The sequence below is a fragment of the Neodiprion virginianus genome, chromosome 2 (genome assembly GCF_021901495.1).
Source record: "Neodiprion virginianus isolate iyNeoVirg1 chromosome 2, iyNeoVirg1.1, whole genome shotgun sequence".
Taxonomy (NCBI): Eukaryota; Metazoa; Arthropoda; class Insecta; order Hymenoptera; family Diprionidae; genus Neodiprion; species Neodiprion virginianus.
In genome coordinates, this window is record NC_060878.1 from 9,172,064 (window position 1) to 9,187,689 (window position 15,626).

Here is a 15,626-nt window from a genome sequence, read left to right on the forward strand (position 1 = left end):
AATGCTTCTGTGGAACCTTTGCTCGTAGTACAAACAGGACAGAAGAATCTACTATTGAAAGGTTTTGTACAATAGCGCTGATGGCATATAGACAGGGTAGGTACTATACTCGGATCGTGGTTTGCGGTGCCGGAGAAACGCGAATCGAGTGTAGAGGAGGGCAATAAAGCGGTTTGAAAAATCGACAACCTTTTAGCAAAGCGTTCGAGAGCATTTCAGCAGCAACGAGGCTGCGGATAGAATGAAGATCGATAAAACAGGGCGGGAAAAAGAACGAAGAAACGATTTGCTACAGGAGTAGAGCTCTCACTTCCATGACGGGGCGGGCATCGGGGTGGCGACGGGGACGCGTTGCAGGGGATCCGGCACTTCATTCAATTTAAATTAAACTCGTATTAACGGTGTGAAATCAGTGAATTCATTAGGAGGGCTTTTATTAATACAAAATGATTAATTAAACAAAACCGTGACAGGAGGTGCTGCAGGAAGAAGGCGGGGGGAGGGTGAAGGGGTGAAACGAGTAACGGAGAAAGCGAACCGAGTGAAAGGATTGTCACCGAGAAGCAGATGTCGCTGGCATCAACAAAATTATTAAACGAGTCAACAGTCTCATTTTCATCCCTCCGCCCCTGCAGTCGGTCCTTTCTTTCGGTCTGTGTAATCTGTGTCGCATGTTGCATCCCGAGATACGAACATTAGTTTCTCGAACACGCCGTTCGTCGCATATATTGACGAAAAATAAAAAGAATACCGTCAAACCTTGATTATCGAGTAATGAAAAATCAATCCATTATATTTCACTGATTTTTACACTCGAGTGGAATCAATTAATGCAAACGTACCACCGTCTATGCTCTGGCCAATAAAGTTAAAATTGCATTCTGCTGCCAGGAGACAAATAGATTCTATTTTATTCATACGGAAATGTGCGCAAGAGTATATGTGTATATACCAAGGCGGTCCATCCGTCAATCGCTGGAGAAAATCTGCACACGTATTTCAGCTGTCAGTTATAAAACTCGGTAATATTTATAGACGACAAAACGTCCGGAAAGGAAGATGCATATTGTATTGTAGTGAACGCACGGTTCGGAATGGTGATAGAATTTAACTCTGATGACGTTGGATCTCATTTGTGAACCTGAGAACGCGCGACGAAAGGAAAAGAGAGAAAAAAAAATGGTCGAAATCACCCGCTTTGAACGAGCCACGTCGGCAAAATGAAAATCTGTCCAAAGTTCTTCGGGCCGGTCTCTCAAGTCGACAGTTGGCCAGGTGCGAAGATTAATCCTGGTTATACAACCGCTTGGAGAGCTGTTTTACTGGTCCCTGTTTACTTAGGATCACAAACGCTCCTTGTAACTGGAGCGGCACTTACTTTTGTTCCATAGAACTCTGCCGCGCTCGTTTACCAGCTCAGGGACCACTAAACTGTAAACCAAACCGAAAGCGGACCGATATGGAAGCCGAAAGAGAGCTATGCCATCTTCTTGGTCTCTTTGCTGTACATAAATTTATCCACAGATGCATGGAAAGATACTTGAAACCGATCATAAGAGCCTGAAAAATTTCCCTACCAGACAAATTACTCGGTGCCTCGATTACCTTTTATCGTATTTCTGTCTCGACCGTTTTTTGCCCCATCCGTTTTTACACACCTTCCACGGTGCGACGAGACCGAGAGCTTTGTCTCTGCAGAATGTGGGGGCACAGCTCACGGTATTGTACGTATTACGAGGAGGATGGCTACACTTTCACGTCGCTAGATTTGAGGAAACTTTTTCAATGAAGATTATTCCAAAGTCCGTTATAACTACGGTACGCTCCCTCGAGGGCGTGCCAACTTTTTTCATTCTCCTAACTTTCACCCACGTACTTACACCGTATACATCCTTCTACTCACCTAGACGGTGCGCCTACCGAGTCGTTTTAAGTACGCGCGCAAGGACTGGGAATAAGTATGCGCGAAGGACCAGACGAGATGAATTTGCAGCCCCAGGGTCTGGAAGTCTGACGTGCTGGTTGTGGGAAATTGCACAGGATTCCTGATGTCGAACTTTATCGAATCCATGCGTTTATAACCGCAGCTACGCGGCCATAAAGGAGAAAAAGAACACAGGTAGGTATCACTGCGTAACAGTTAATCATGGGAGATGTGTGCCAGTATTGGAAGCACGCGAGAGAACTCGACTGTTGAAAAATACGGAGTCACCGCCAATCTGACATCCACTCAGCATCATTTGACGTTCATTCATCTAGCGCTCCGCTCCCGCATCAAAGGTCGGACAAGGAGCATAATGCGAACGGCAACGGGAACCAACGAGGCATGACGATGCACGCGTCTGTAATTCAGCGCTTCAGTGGCTGTCGACGGTGATGGTAACAACACAATTTCGACATTCAAGGTTGAAGGAACGACCACAACATCCAGCGTATGCCTGGAGTTAGAATAAACTGTGATTTGTGACACGCGTTCGGTTGCACCTCGGCTGGATTTGGAATTCATGAGACAATCGAGGGTAACGAGTATTGTACGAAAATTGTTGTATAATCACGTTTGTGATTCTAAATTAATACCGGGCTTTGGGAATGACAACAACTATGACAACAATGCATTTTTCTATCAATTACTGTAATTGTACTCACGTCTGGTACGCCTTAAACGTCTCGTTATCCTTCCGAAATTTTCTCTTCTGTGCTGTACTCCGAATTCAATTTACTTGGGAGACCGGAGTCACGTCAAAAGTACTCAGCGATGGCTTAGGAGCTTTCAAAAATCCCACCTCTTCCGACATGAAAGACCTTCTCAGGTTCAATTCCAGACGGTACCAGTTGGCCAGTTTGACAACCGCTAACCTGAAAAATAAACTGATTCAATTCCTTCGGTAAATCAAGTTTCTTGGGTAGGTATGAAAAATTTGCGACTTCATAAGGTGATGGAAAAAATGAAGAATCGTATCAACCTGGTTTGATTGACAATTGTGCAACGATGCCGCGGTTTGGAAAAATGACGGCAGGTACTTGATAACGTCAGCTCACTGAGATTCCCCATTATTTGTATATGATATTGATACTTATATACGACGGGGTATATAATGTATGCGTACGCATGTATGTTTGAACGCGTGTGGTTTTGTATTTGACGAATATACGAGGCTAGTCAGTGAACGAACATCAGAGGGTTCCTGACTGCCGCAGCATCGAACACTAATGCACAATATACCCACATACACGTACATATGTACCTACTTATATGCCTCGTGCATATACACTTTGTATATTGGCAATCAAACATCGCATTTAATTTCGGTACCGTACGGAAATGTCAAACATTTTGGTCAAACATTTGACAAACACTCGTCGCCTGCGCACCGCGCGCTGTCGAAACAACTCGCTGCTTCTGCAAACAAGCTTTATACGAACCAGACATACATAGAGACAGACAAACGGCCGAGTGATCGAGCGAGGCGAGCGAGAAACGAACCACTCGCTTCGAATCCGACTGCTGCGCGCACTCAGGAGCCTCTTCGGTTGCCTACTCACAGGCTGCATCCTCGCCGCATTATTATAATTACCCGTTTCATCAAAGCACTCCAATTCAAGAGGAGTCTCTCTTGAGCTTTCAACGTAAGTCGTTCGAATCGGAGTTTCAGTTATCGCTTAGAGCAATGGATTCAACATTGCTCAAACTCGAATCATGCAGTGTCAACCAGGTGTAGATTCCATCAGGAGTCGACTCAATTCATTTCGAATCACTCGAGTTCACTTGCAATCGATACAGTGATTTAAATTTGCATCAGTCCACTCGAGATTAGTTGGCATTACTCAAAGTCTTTTGAATTCACCAAGTCACTTGAAGTCATTCCAAAAGAAGTAAGCCCTTTGTGAAACTGTTTGTTTTGATAGGCAAAAAGTCGAAGTACAGATCGAGACCAAGAAGTCAGACAGGTGAGGATATCAGTTGAAAAATCACAACCAACGCACGTAGGCCAGAATGTGTCTCCACTCTTAGAACCTTTCGTCAAAATTTCGTGATTCGAGTGTATTGAAATTTCACGGTTCAACGAAGACACCGTTGACGAGCGAAGAAGGTCCCGCAGAATCGGGACCAGGTGCAAAATGTATGCGTGTGCGCTAAAATGATGAGGGAACCGTGGTACCCAAGGTGGGTATTAGGTTGTCGAGGTGGCTGACTGCAGTCACTCACTCTGAGTGAAAGCGGACAGCTAGAATCGATCTGTTAACAACTTGTTTACATGCCATACATCCCCGACGTTCGCTTCTGCAGCTCCCTATTGTTAAATCGAAATTTAATCTCCACGGTACCCAACGTGTTATTTACTCTCGACAAGCGTTCGCCTTCCCGGTTTCTACTGTCAGAATTCGGAGGAAATACGGTTCGATTTTCTCCTCCAGTCGTCGTAGCACATCCGAAGTTGCACCGCGGGATCCTGAAGGACCCTTGCAAGGCTCGGTAATCGCGATAAGCCCATGGAAGCTTGGCGCTAATTAAGGGATGATTAGACGCGTGCCCAATCTCTGTTCGACGCCACTGTCATAGGCGAAAGTAAGATAATTTGCACACACGTGACGATCCGCTGCATGTGTGGAGGCGCGTAGGCAACGGATCGAAGTTAGTGATAGTGCCGCGTCCTGACAGGATGGAATTATTATTGCAATCAGCTGCCAGAGCTTAACCATGCCGCAGCGAACTAGAAACAAACACCAATTAATAATCCACACGGGCAAGTGCGGACACTGTAAATGTGCGGATGATACCCAACCGTGCCGGAATTGAGTGTACGTACACGTGTGTGGTTACACACATTCGAGTTTCCGTAGAGCGTTAATTAACGTGTCCGGGAAGAGGTGTTCGTAGATGTGGGACGCATAGGTAAATCACAACTCTACCCTACGCGAGAAACTTTTTCTCCATTACACGTAAGATCATCTAAAATGCAATTAAACAGCAAAGATTCGCGAGTGGATACAAATCATATCGCGTGGAAAGATATGCCACTGAAGAAGGAAGGAGTCTCTTTGTAAACGATAATATTCTCGCACGTTTCACTTGAGGATACGAAGTGATAATAAAAATTGCAAAGTACTCCGTACTCAAGTATTGCAAAACTATGATCCGAGGCTTTAAACACATACGAGACCAGGTGTCCGATTTACCGTTTCGATTCGGTTCCACATAAGTTGTCGAATCCGTTTGGTCATAGCGTAATGTACTGAATTTTCGACAGGTTTCCACAGTTTCGCTTTTCCTCGAATTAAAGTTATGCGAAATTTCACTTGAACACTTCAGATCCATTACGTCCATACAAGACAGCGAAACAAAATGTGCAAGCCCATCGACGAACTTAATCACTTTTTTTAGAGAACTCATATCATCCACTATCGCTACCATGTTATAAGAATAGTACCAAGCTAGCCACCGTGTGAATGTATGCCATACTTGGCGTAGTACATCGATCGACTGGACACCATGAAAAGCCCATTACGAGTGTGATTGCATAATTATTGCGTTCTCAGTGAAACAACCCACGCCTATATCAATGCCCTGCCCCACCCGAGCGACTCTCTATACAAGATGCACGAAGGCACGGAACGCGGAGATCAGGTACACCTGCTCTGATCCATCCTCCCGAGTGCGGAGTGATGAAAAAATGATCTCCCTGTTCTGCGTAAGCACTTTTACACGTGAATAATTCGGAGTCGTCGAGTGGTACGTTCCCGCTGCCGGTTCTCTCGTGCTCTGGAGTGAGGAGCAAGGCGCGAGAGAAGTCCTGTGGGTCGGAGGTCGAGGAGACGAACGAAACGGGGGCCGCTGATGAACAGGCATACGGCTCTTACGTTCGGATAGAGGTGACAGTGCAGGGTGGCGGCGGCTCTGCACCCCCTCGACGTCCCGCTCTCTTTCGGTTTCCTTCCTCGTCTACTAGGGCCGATTCTCCTCTCGCTCCGGATATGAAATATTCAGCGGCCCCCGAGGAGGCAGCACGAAGGCCTGGCCTGCCATGGCTGTCACAAGGCGCATTACACCGGTTCCCGCCTGCCAGCCATTTAGCTGATTTAGAGGACTCCGAGAAAAACATCCTACGCCACTTTTCCAGCCACTCCCGTGTTTCACGGGCTGTGACACGCGAATCGAATTTGTCAAAAGGTACCCGTTTCGCGCCTCTCCCATTCACCGCAATGAATCTGCAGCCAAAAATGTAACACCATCTGCCCGGCAAAGTGCTCAACGGTCACTCGATCTCGCCCGTTTTCCTTTCACCCAGCATCGGACCAGCGCGCTTATTTAGGACTTGGCCAAAGGTGGATCCTGGAAAAATACTTGAGACGCAGATCCTCGCCAGGTCGGAAAGCACGGCCGCAGGCAGTCGGTGGTAAGGGGGGCAAATGACAAACGATCCTACGCGCTATTGCGCTAGATTAATACCGGGGAATTCCCATCCGGTGGGCACGGGCTCGATATAATCGAATAGAGCTTTTGTTGATATGCGTGTATAATCAAATAAGGCATCCCCCCGTCGCCCCAATCAGCATACATTTGTATGCACTTGCACTCATGGTGAAAACGAGTTCTAAATGATGGGTAATTTGAGTCTCCGTCGAGCCCGAGTCACCCCCGTTAAAATACGAGTCTCTATGCGTGTGCGACCAAATACACCCCACGTTCACTCGCTGCAGGCTTACCCACCCCTGGCTCTAGACCCCATAACCGTGAGTGGCAAGGCCTAGATGTAAGTAACGCGGAGTTCCCTTCCTTCCTGGACCAACCCCACCCCCTTTCTAAGCCAGGGGTTATTTTCCGCGGCACAAATTCACCCGGAGTTTAGGTCTTGCGATGCGTAATACAGTATCGCTGTTTTACATACTGTAGAATTAGGAATAGGTAACTCATATGCAAATCGATGCTGATATGCTTGTTACGCTTGGCGTGCACTGTGAATAAGTGTATGACAAATTTATCAACGACGTACGGACCGGCTCGACTGATCAGCAATCGGATAAACGAAACATCTGAATCCAACCACTCAGTCGACCGGATAGTCGGACGTACAAATAAGCTCTTGAACATAAATTCTGACAAATAAGAAAACGGACAAACGTGCAAACAGACTTTACGGCGGTGGCAAACATTCCCAGCCGCGTACTCTTATCAAATTAATCATTTTACGAGCCATCAAACCTCTGCTCATCTTCGCGCGTATCCGTATTCATCCCAACATGCTGCACGTACGATGTTTACACGCACCACAATTGTGTCATTAATCGAAAGACTGCGGAAGATCCGACACCACGTCTTATAATGATACTGATGAGAATTTTTTTTTCGAGCCACGTACTTCAATCTGACTGGTTCAAAAAGAATTGGTCATTGAACATTTACTCAACTTTCCTCAATAACCAGATTACTTACAAGAAAGGTATCTCAGGCCCATCTCTCCAATTCGATTTCTTTTGCACTATGTTGTAGTAGACTAAAAACTGAGCGACACGTATTTTTTTTAACTGCCATTAAACGCTTGAAGGGGGATGAAATCACTCTATTGAAGGTAAAGCATGTCAAGGGACGATTTGGGAGTTGTTTTTTTTTTTTTTTTTTGTATCGAAAAAATTACATTTTTCATTTCTCGTTGTGAGAAAACTTGTCCAGTTGGATTGGTTAAAAAATATTACGTTCTTGTGACTAAGACTGCCAAATCACCCCCAGACATGCTTTACATTGGATAGTAGTTTCACCCCCTCAAAGTGTCTGATGGCATATGAAAAAAAATACGTGTCGCTTAGTTTTTAATCTACTACAACATATTACAAAAGAAATCTAATCGGAAAGATCGATCTGGGAGATACCTTTCTTGTTGGAAAAAAAAACACAATTTTTTCGTTCCTGCTATTACCACACAAATAGAATTTTCCAGCTCTGGTGTTTCGCAATAATTCTCGTAATACGGTACAATATGTGGTTGCATGGAACGGATTGAAAAGCTCCGGGGGATGAAGGGGGGGCAGACTGCGGGGCAGGGGACAGTTTGCGAGCGGTTTTACGAGGCCACCAATACGCTCAACACACCAGCACGTTGTAAAACAATTATACGGTGTCGCTGGGCGATCAATAAATCATCAATTCTATTGTCATTGCAGGCAATCCAGCGTGTCATGATTATTGTTGGCACTCGAATTCGGCCGGAGCTTGCAGGTTACGCCGGTACACACTGCACACACCTATCTACACGTACAACTCCGAATGTCGTATAACGCGCGTTTCGACCAATGAATTCTCCGACTTGTCCGAAGCGTTGATAAACTGCGTTTATTATCAGACACTGATTTTACACAGTTGGGATTAATGACTACACGGCGCTGTTTAATGCTCATCCACCGATACGTACGTTTTCAAATTCACGTGGCGTCGACGCAAACGTCAGTCACACACGTACAGCATCATTCATGGTTGGATGGTGATATCGCACCCTCGAATTTAGTCGCAACACTGACTCGTGGTGAAGAAATTGGCCGTGTTTTTTTTTATTTTTGCATAAATCTTTCACCTTCCACACTCTGAATGGCTCGCACGTGCGGACACAACGAGCATGTTTTACGTTCCACGCCCCGTCGTCCGAAGACCAGGAACACAAAACAGGTGCTACATACTCGTGCGCCTGAGGGAGAGATTTGTAGTTTCATTAGGCAACGGCTGCTGCTTACGACGACGGGCCTGTTGTCTACAACCACTTACAACGCTACTTACCTGCCTCGTAAGTTGAGTAAGCGTATAAGCAGCCCGAGATACCCAGGCTAAGACACCCTCTCTCTGTGGGGAAATTTTGGAAAGACCTAATCCACCGGGATCTTCTATGTGTTGAAGAAAAAGATCGATTCTCGAATTTCATTATTCCTCGAGTGAATAATTTGCCAGGATATTATTACAAAAGATGAAGTCACCCCTTCTGATCCAGTAGTCGTCATAGATAAAAGACGTGTAAAAGCTTTCATACGTCACAAAATGAACAAAGCCAACATCAGTATAAAAATAGTCCGGTTTCAGGCTTTAAATTGTAAACACGCATTGCTATTGAAGTAGTTTTTTCTTTTTTTTTTTTTTGTAGCACCCAGTTCAGTATGTATTTATAGTGCTATGCGATTTTTCGAAGCGGTAGAAATTTTTCACCGAGTTTTCAAATCTCAGCTGCGTCACTGTATTATAGTGAAAAATAAAACGGAAAACATTCGCGCGAGCGAGAATCCGCCCATCGCCATGACCATTGAAACTTTAGACATCTTCCTCCATTGCACAGGATATCAAACGCGAACGACTCTTCTTTCGGAGTATAAGGATCACCGCGTTTTGCAATTCGTCCCGTAGTACCATCCTGGGGAGTTTCGTTTAGCATATACGTCCGTATGCCGTAGATATATCACGCAGTCATTGCAATATTGGCAAAATATATAAGTTTGTACGGATATACCACGGAGCTTGAGCCGGATCGTTGGACTCGTACAAAAGGAGAAAATCCATCCGATGCCGGCGCACAATGGTTCGAGAGCGCGAGACGGCTGGTGCAGCTGCAAGGATGATCCGCGGGCGTTAATCCTGACTCTCTTTCCGGATCGCAGCGCATGCACAAACGGATCTGGAAAGCAGATTTCTACGTTTTCGACGTCACGGACGTTCGATCGACGCTCTCGACGGTTCGCGAAGAAATTTCCCATTACCCAGAGTCAACCCACCCGACCGCCCCAGTCTGGCTCTATATCTTCATCGCATTTTCGAAAACGTGACGAATCCTCGACGCCGAGGATTTTACCCGTCGCTCACGATGCTTCCTGGCACCGCTACCTTACACGCCATGAAAATCTTTCCCCCAGTCGACACGTAAACAACAGACTACGACGCGATGGTGCTTGCTGTGCGGTGGGGAAATAAGGTTCAATGGCGAATTAATCATCACGACGTAATTATCACCCACGAGATACATACGTAAATATGTCCGCATGATTTTCACGAATAGAAGGAAAACGTGCCACTCTTCCAACTGTGAAATCGACACTGTTACAGAAGCATGTACCGATCTTGTTTATTCACTCACTCCGGATAGCGTTATCAAACATGCCAAGAGTCATAGTGAAAAGTACCTATTTCAAACGCATATCAAGTCGTACCAAATCACTCCAAGTCACGTAGAGGAGTTTGGAGTGGCGGAAATTCGCTTGAAGTCTTTATAAGCGAGCAGTGCATGCAATTGAAACAGAACGATCAACCCCTCGTATTCTAATAATGAGAATTGGACAATCGTTGGAGTTTAGCGGAAGGGTAAAGGGTAGTTTTCGGGTGGTGAATATAAGGGTCCGGAATCAGGCTGCCAGGCAGCACGTCGAACGCGTGGTTATAACGTTGGAGGTTATATCTAAGAATTTGAGTTAATTTCATAGCTGATCACCCAGGGTAATCCCGAGCGGCGCAGCGGCATTAGGGTCACTGGAGCAGAAAACAAAGCTGCGGGTGATCCCCGTCGCTTCCAATCGCACGTCATAAGTGCTTCCGAGCCCCATTCGTCATTCGGTTGATCACCGAGCAGAGGTTGAGGGATGAAGCGAGGAATATTCCTCCAGCATTTCAATCCCTGCCGCATTGTCGGAAGAAATCTCTGGCCGATTCGCATGGAATATGAAAAATCTTTACAAGGACCTTGAAAATTCCCGGTGCTTAAAAGTCACCCGCGTCTAGAGACACGGGTTGAACACACTTAGCCGGCTAATCCGGCGCGTGGCGAGTCAACCGGGGGCAATTCGTCGCGGCATTGTGTGCCGCGATAAATAAATCAAGTCGTAAGCAGCCGATTTTCGAGTTTCCCTCGAGGCCACCCCGCTCGCCCTTCTTCTTCGCTCTTCCGTCGCTTAATGGCCGCTGCCGTGCAGTGCTACTGTCGTCTCTCACGCCCCGGTGTGCTTCACGCAATCCGCAGCTAAGCAGGCTGACTAAGGCACCGTGCAGCCAGCTCCATTCTGTGCTCAAAGTCATTATTATAATACACGTAGAGGAACGCAACGTGAATAGGAGTATCAAAGTTCCTTCATCCCCCACCAAGAGCTTCTTCATCCGAATTAATGTACCTAGTTTCGTTCGCCTACCCACCGCTACAAGTAAAGCGAAAAGCGCATCGTACCGATCCGTTTAACCGTAAGGAGCACGGTTAGTTTTTCGGCACGTATTCGCTTATTACAGCAATTTGACGGACATCCGTAACTCAACGTTGTTGCCGAGATTGCGCCGACAGGCGGAGAGAATAAAGAGCGGCATATCCGCGCAGGTGCGGTTCTCGAACCGCACATCCCCTTCATCCGGCACGATTGTTTTCTTCCATTCGGTGTGAAATACAACGTACATACACGGACAATGTAACGTATGTAAAGCCGGAACCGCCCGGATATACGGAAAAAGAGAGGGAGGGTAGGGAGAGAAATGGATAGCGTCATTCGACGGGGTTGGGGGTATAACGCGTGTGATCCTCGAATAGGGAAGCTGTAAATAATTGGCTGATGTGTTTGCACTGCGTCAAATGACGGGCCAGATTTAGTCGGTCTCACGCCGCCATGCGAATCGGCATTAGTTGGGTTCGCGGGAACGAAAGGGCAGTTGGAAATACGTACGATGTACCTACATATGTCGCCGCTCCTATACACGGGGTCCACACATCGACGCCGTTATTTATGAGATTACCGCGGATTATGGGAAACGCGTTTCCGTCAGAATCCGCGAGAGATCAAGATTGATGCGCCGCTGCCGTTCGGAACTGTTCGATGAAACCGATTGAATCGGAAGCATGCCGCACCGTCTGATGCTTAGGCAAAATGGCAAAGGGTGGAACGGAGTCTGGAGACAGGATTCGGGGTGTCGAACTTCTCCCTGCCAAAAGATGCCGGAGTGTCTTTCGCTCGCGTTTCCTTCCGCGCACGGGGATTCGTTGACACGTCACGCTGTCTCGTCGAGTATCAGCCACTGCTGTTGCGTCGGTGCTGCTGCCAACTTCACCCCCCGGACGACCAACCCTTGGCGTAAGCGGCAAACACACACGCACGCGCGCGCATAGACACAGACGCAAACGCATACCGTTATCCGGAGACGTTGCAACGCCGTGATACAAGCTACGAGGTCCCAGTCTTGTCGAAATCCTTTCAATATATCAGCGGCCCACAAGGGTAAACATTCTGTCATACGAGATGCTGCTGGAAAGGGGACAAAGGGGCCATTTTATTATTGAGTATATTGAGAGTGGAGTGACTACTCTATTCTCGTATTTTTCTCCTCCTCTGCTCTTCTTTTTCTTATCCATCTTCTTCTTTCTCTCTCGCTCGTCCGGCCGGCCTCCGGGACGTGAGAAAGGAAGAGACGGGGATAAGACCGCTGCTCCGTCGATTGCTGCTGCAATAATATTTATTCGAGATCTGCCCCGTTATTACCAACCACTACGAAACGAATTTATGTCCCAGGCACACACTCTGTTGTTCTCTCGTTCGCTTGGAAAATTGTTGTTGGAATATAGTTTGGGGTAGACGCGGAGCTAATGTCTTGTCTGAAATGTACTCCTCCCTTGCCTCTTTCTTTCTCTTATTACCTCGCGCGATCGCGCGCGGGGAAGATGCAATAAAAATAAGCCGAGTCTCGCCCGGGCCAAAACCTGCGGAGCATAATCTAACCTCCAGAAGCGATGCTTACCCAGAAATTACGGTCGTTACTTATACACTCGTGCTGAACCGCTGCTATACGATTTATTACATCCGATTAAAGCGATTTAATCTATTGTTATACCCCATGACGGGGGTGATCTTCGCCGTACGAGAAACAGCATCCGCGTCTTCTTACTCGCGGTGATTACATCAACGCGCGGATGAATTTATCCAATTCCAGTTTCGTTCGAGAATAAAAAAGAGTGTTTTTTCATCCCTGTCTCGCGTATCTGACCGATGCGAGGCAAAACAAGCCGGGTGAAAAACGCGGAAAAAATCTGTAGTAGACACCGATTTTTCGAGTACCTATAATACGCGTAAAACAGCGTCAACCGGTTTTTGAAAGATGGGATTCAACCGTAAAACGCATAACGCTTGTATATAGATCAGTTCAAGTGATTCACGGACCGTCGCGTTTTAGCTTTGAATACGAAACGACCGCAATAATTTTGACGAACGGTCCTCGGGATGCTCGAGGAATCCCCCGTAACCGGGTGCTAGATCTGTTTTTCATTTAACACGTGAAAAACAAGCGGGACGTCGACGTGCGACAAACAGTGAAAACGTGCCGGCGGATGAGGACTCCTCGTGTTGAAACAAATCATCGTTCCGGTTGAATAATTTCACGCATCATGTCGTCCCATTCCGCGCTCCATGCATCGCGTAACAACGCATCTCGCCTGCAGTTACGGTCGGGATACGCAAGAGCGTGCATTTTTTATATACCAATCCTGACAAAATCACAGAGCAAATAATTCCGCAGGTCTCAGAGCCGGATGAAGGAGTCGATACGACGCGGCGTTCGAGTGACTGGGACACGTTGTATCACACGATGCTCCTGATCCGGGCGGGCGGAATCATCGAATGACCGAGCCTGCGTTCACGGCATTATAACTGCAGTCAGTTGGACTCGTGTTCGATCACTGACCGACTGGGTACCGACCCTGTGCGGTATCCCGGGGCGTGATATCCGTATTTGTAGACACGGATATTCACCAGCGTTAACCGGCTCGTTCGCACCGTTGTAAAACGACGAAATGATCCCGTTTTCGATGCGTCATTCCGGACGTTCCGAATTTCCCTCAGTGAACGCACACATGTGCTAATGCACGCAGACTTGTAATCGATATAACGGTAATTTTCCACAGTCAATTTAGCCGCTGAAGTTATCTCGATGATTCGTAATCCTATAATTTGAACAAGCCATGGTCATAAATCCGGTGGTATTTCGTTTCACAGGTTTCCGTTTTTTTTTCTTTTTTTTCCCTTCCTTTTTTTAAAATTACAATAAGCGTACTTGAGAATTTAGAATTAGACGGGAGAGAGAAGAACGCACGCGAGGAAAAATCAATCGTTGGGCCGAAAACGCGTTTATCCGCGTGTCTCCCGGGTAGGCAATGAATACGAGAATAGTAACCGTAGATGCCATCTCGATCCTGGGGGTTAAATTAAATGATTTGCATAAGTAGGTGGGTGTCGACACTGGCAAGCAGAAGCGGGCCCGAGGGACGGGCGAGGGGTGAACGGGGCGAATTCAACCCCCTCGTCTCGCCGAGCAGGCTACAAGAAGAATATATTATATATTATGGATAATAGGGAACAGCGATATAGGAGTGACGATAAGGTCTTATAGCCACGAGTCGGCACGTGTCGACAAGTCTGCCAGCCACTGATACAGGCATTCGCAATTATTACACGAGTGCCATTCGGTCCGCGTGTGTGAGGGGGATGCAGGCACGTTGAAAATCCAGAGCTCAATCATGCAGCGAGGCGAGTGAGGAATCTATCGAGGGTTGGAGATGGCGTTATAATAACAAAGAATCATGGAAAACCAAGGGCTTTTCCGCGAGTTCGCGAGTATGCGAAAGATACACACGCGCGCGTCGCACACCCTGAACATCTAGGCATGTACGTACGTACATCGTAATGCCGAAGTGATTCCTGGGAATAGTATAACGCGTGTGGTGGAGACGTGGGCGAGAGTGAGGAGAGATAGAGAGAGCATCGGGGCACGATTGCCTTTTCGATGTAGCGGTGGGTGTTTGTTGATGTTGCGACAGGAGTGCCACGTGTCATTTCGCATTATTACTGTTTGCCAAGAGACAGAGGTACCCCCTCGTCACCGCGTCGTGGGAAAAGCCAACACAAACAATATAAAATCGAGATAGATAAAGTGACGGGGGACACGGTTCGCGGGGTGCCGTGCCAATCCCCTTTCACGATCGGTCTAATCTCGGATTGACTCGTGTCGCTTATTAATATTTTATGCAAACACCGCATGATTTACGTCCGCCTGCCAGAGGTGCATCATGATCAACGCCAGCGTTGGTGGCGGTTCGTAAAACCCGGTAACTAGCCGAGGATCGAGGCAAGCCTGGACCGAGGTGTACAAGGGTTGATTTCACGGACACCTACGGAAACCGCCATTGCAGCCGCGCGTTACGTGGCAGTCGGGTTTATCTGCCGGCAGGAAATCCCGGGATCTGGTGACGCAGGCAACCGAGGGGGGGAGGAGAAGAGGGTACTACAGGCGAAAACGGGAGAAAAATCTGCAAACCAAAACGAATCAAAGTAATCCGGGAGGAGCGTTCTAAAAAGGCCGCAGCGGTTCGCGGTCGATGAGCATTTCGTAAATAGATCCCTCTCTCCAAGGCTCCCTTCTCTCTCTCTCTCTCTCTCTCTCTCTCTCACTCTCTCTCTCTCATCGCGCCCCTCAGCGACGAGATCGTTGGTATGGTACCCTCCCAACCGTCGTCGTTTTAAATTGCTGATGAGCATTTTTAGATTGGTTACGTTAAGTGAATTGGTACATAGACGGCTCTGTGTTTTCCCGATAAAAGTCTTAATGAATCCCGGGAAAGATGGCTGACGACACCGCGCTGTAT

The 15,626-nt window shown here is 47.2% G+C and overlaps 1 long non-coding RNA gene across 1 annotated transcript in view; it reads right to left on the reverse strand.

Moving 5' to 3' along the window:
• LOC124297463 (uncharacterized) overlaps positions 1-15,626 on the reverse strand; it is an 89,370-nt gene that overhangs the window by 23,060 nt on the left and 50,684 nt on the right. The window contains exon 3 of the long non-coding RNA XR_006906616.1: positions 2,647-2,856. This is a non-coding gene — a long non-coding RNA (uncharacterized LOC124297463). The remainder of the gene's footprint in view (positions 1-2,646; positions 2,857-15,626) is intronic.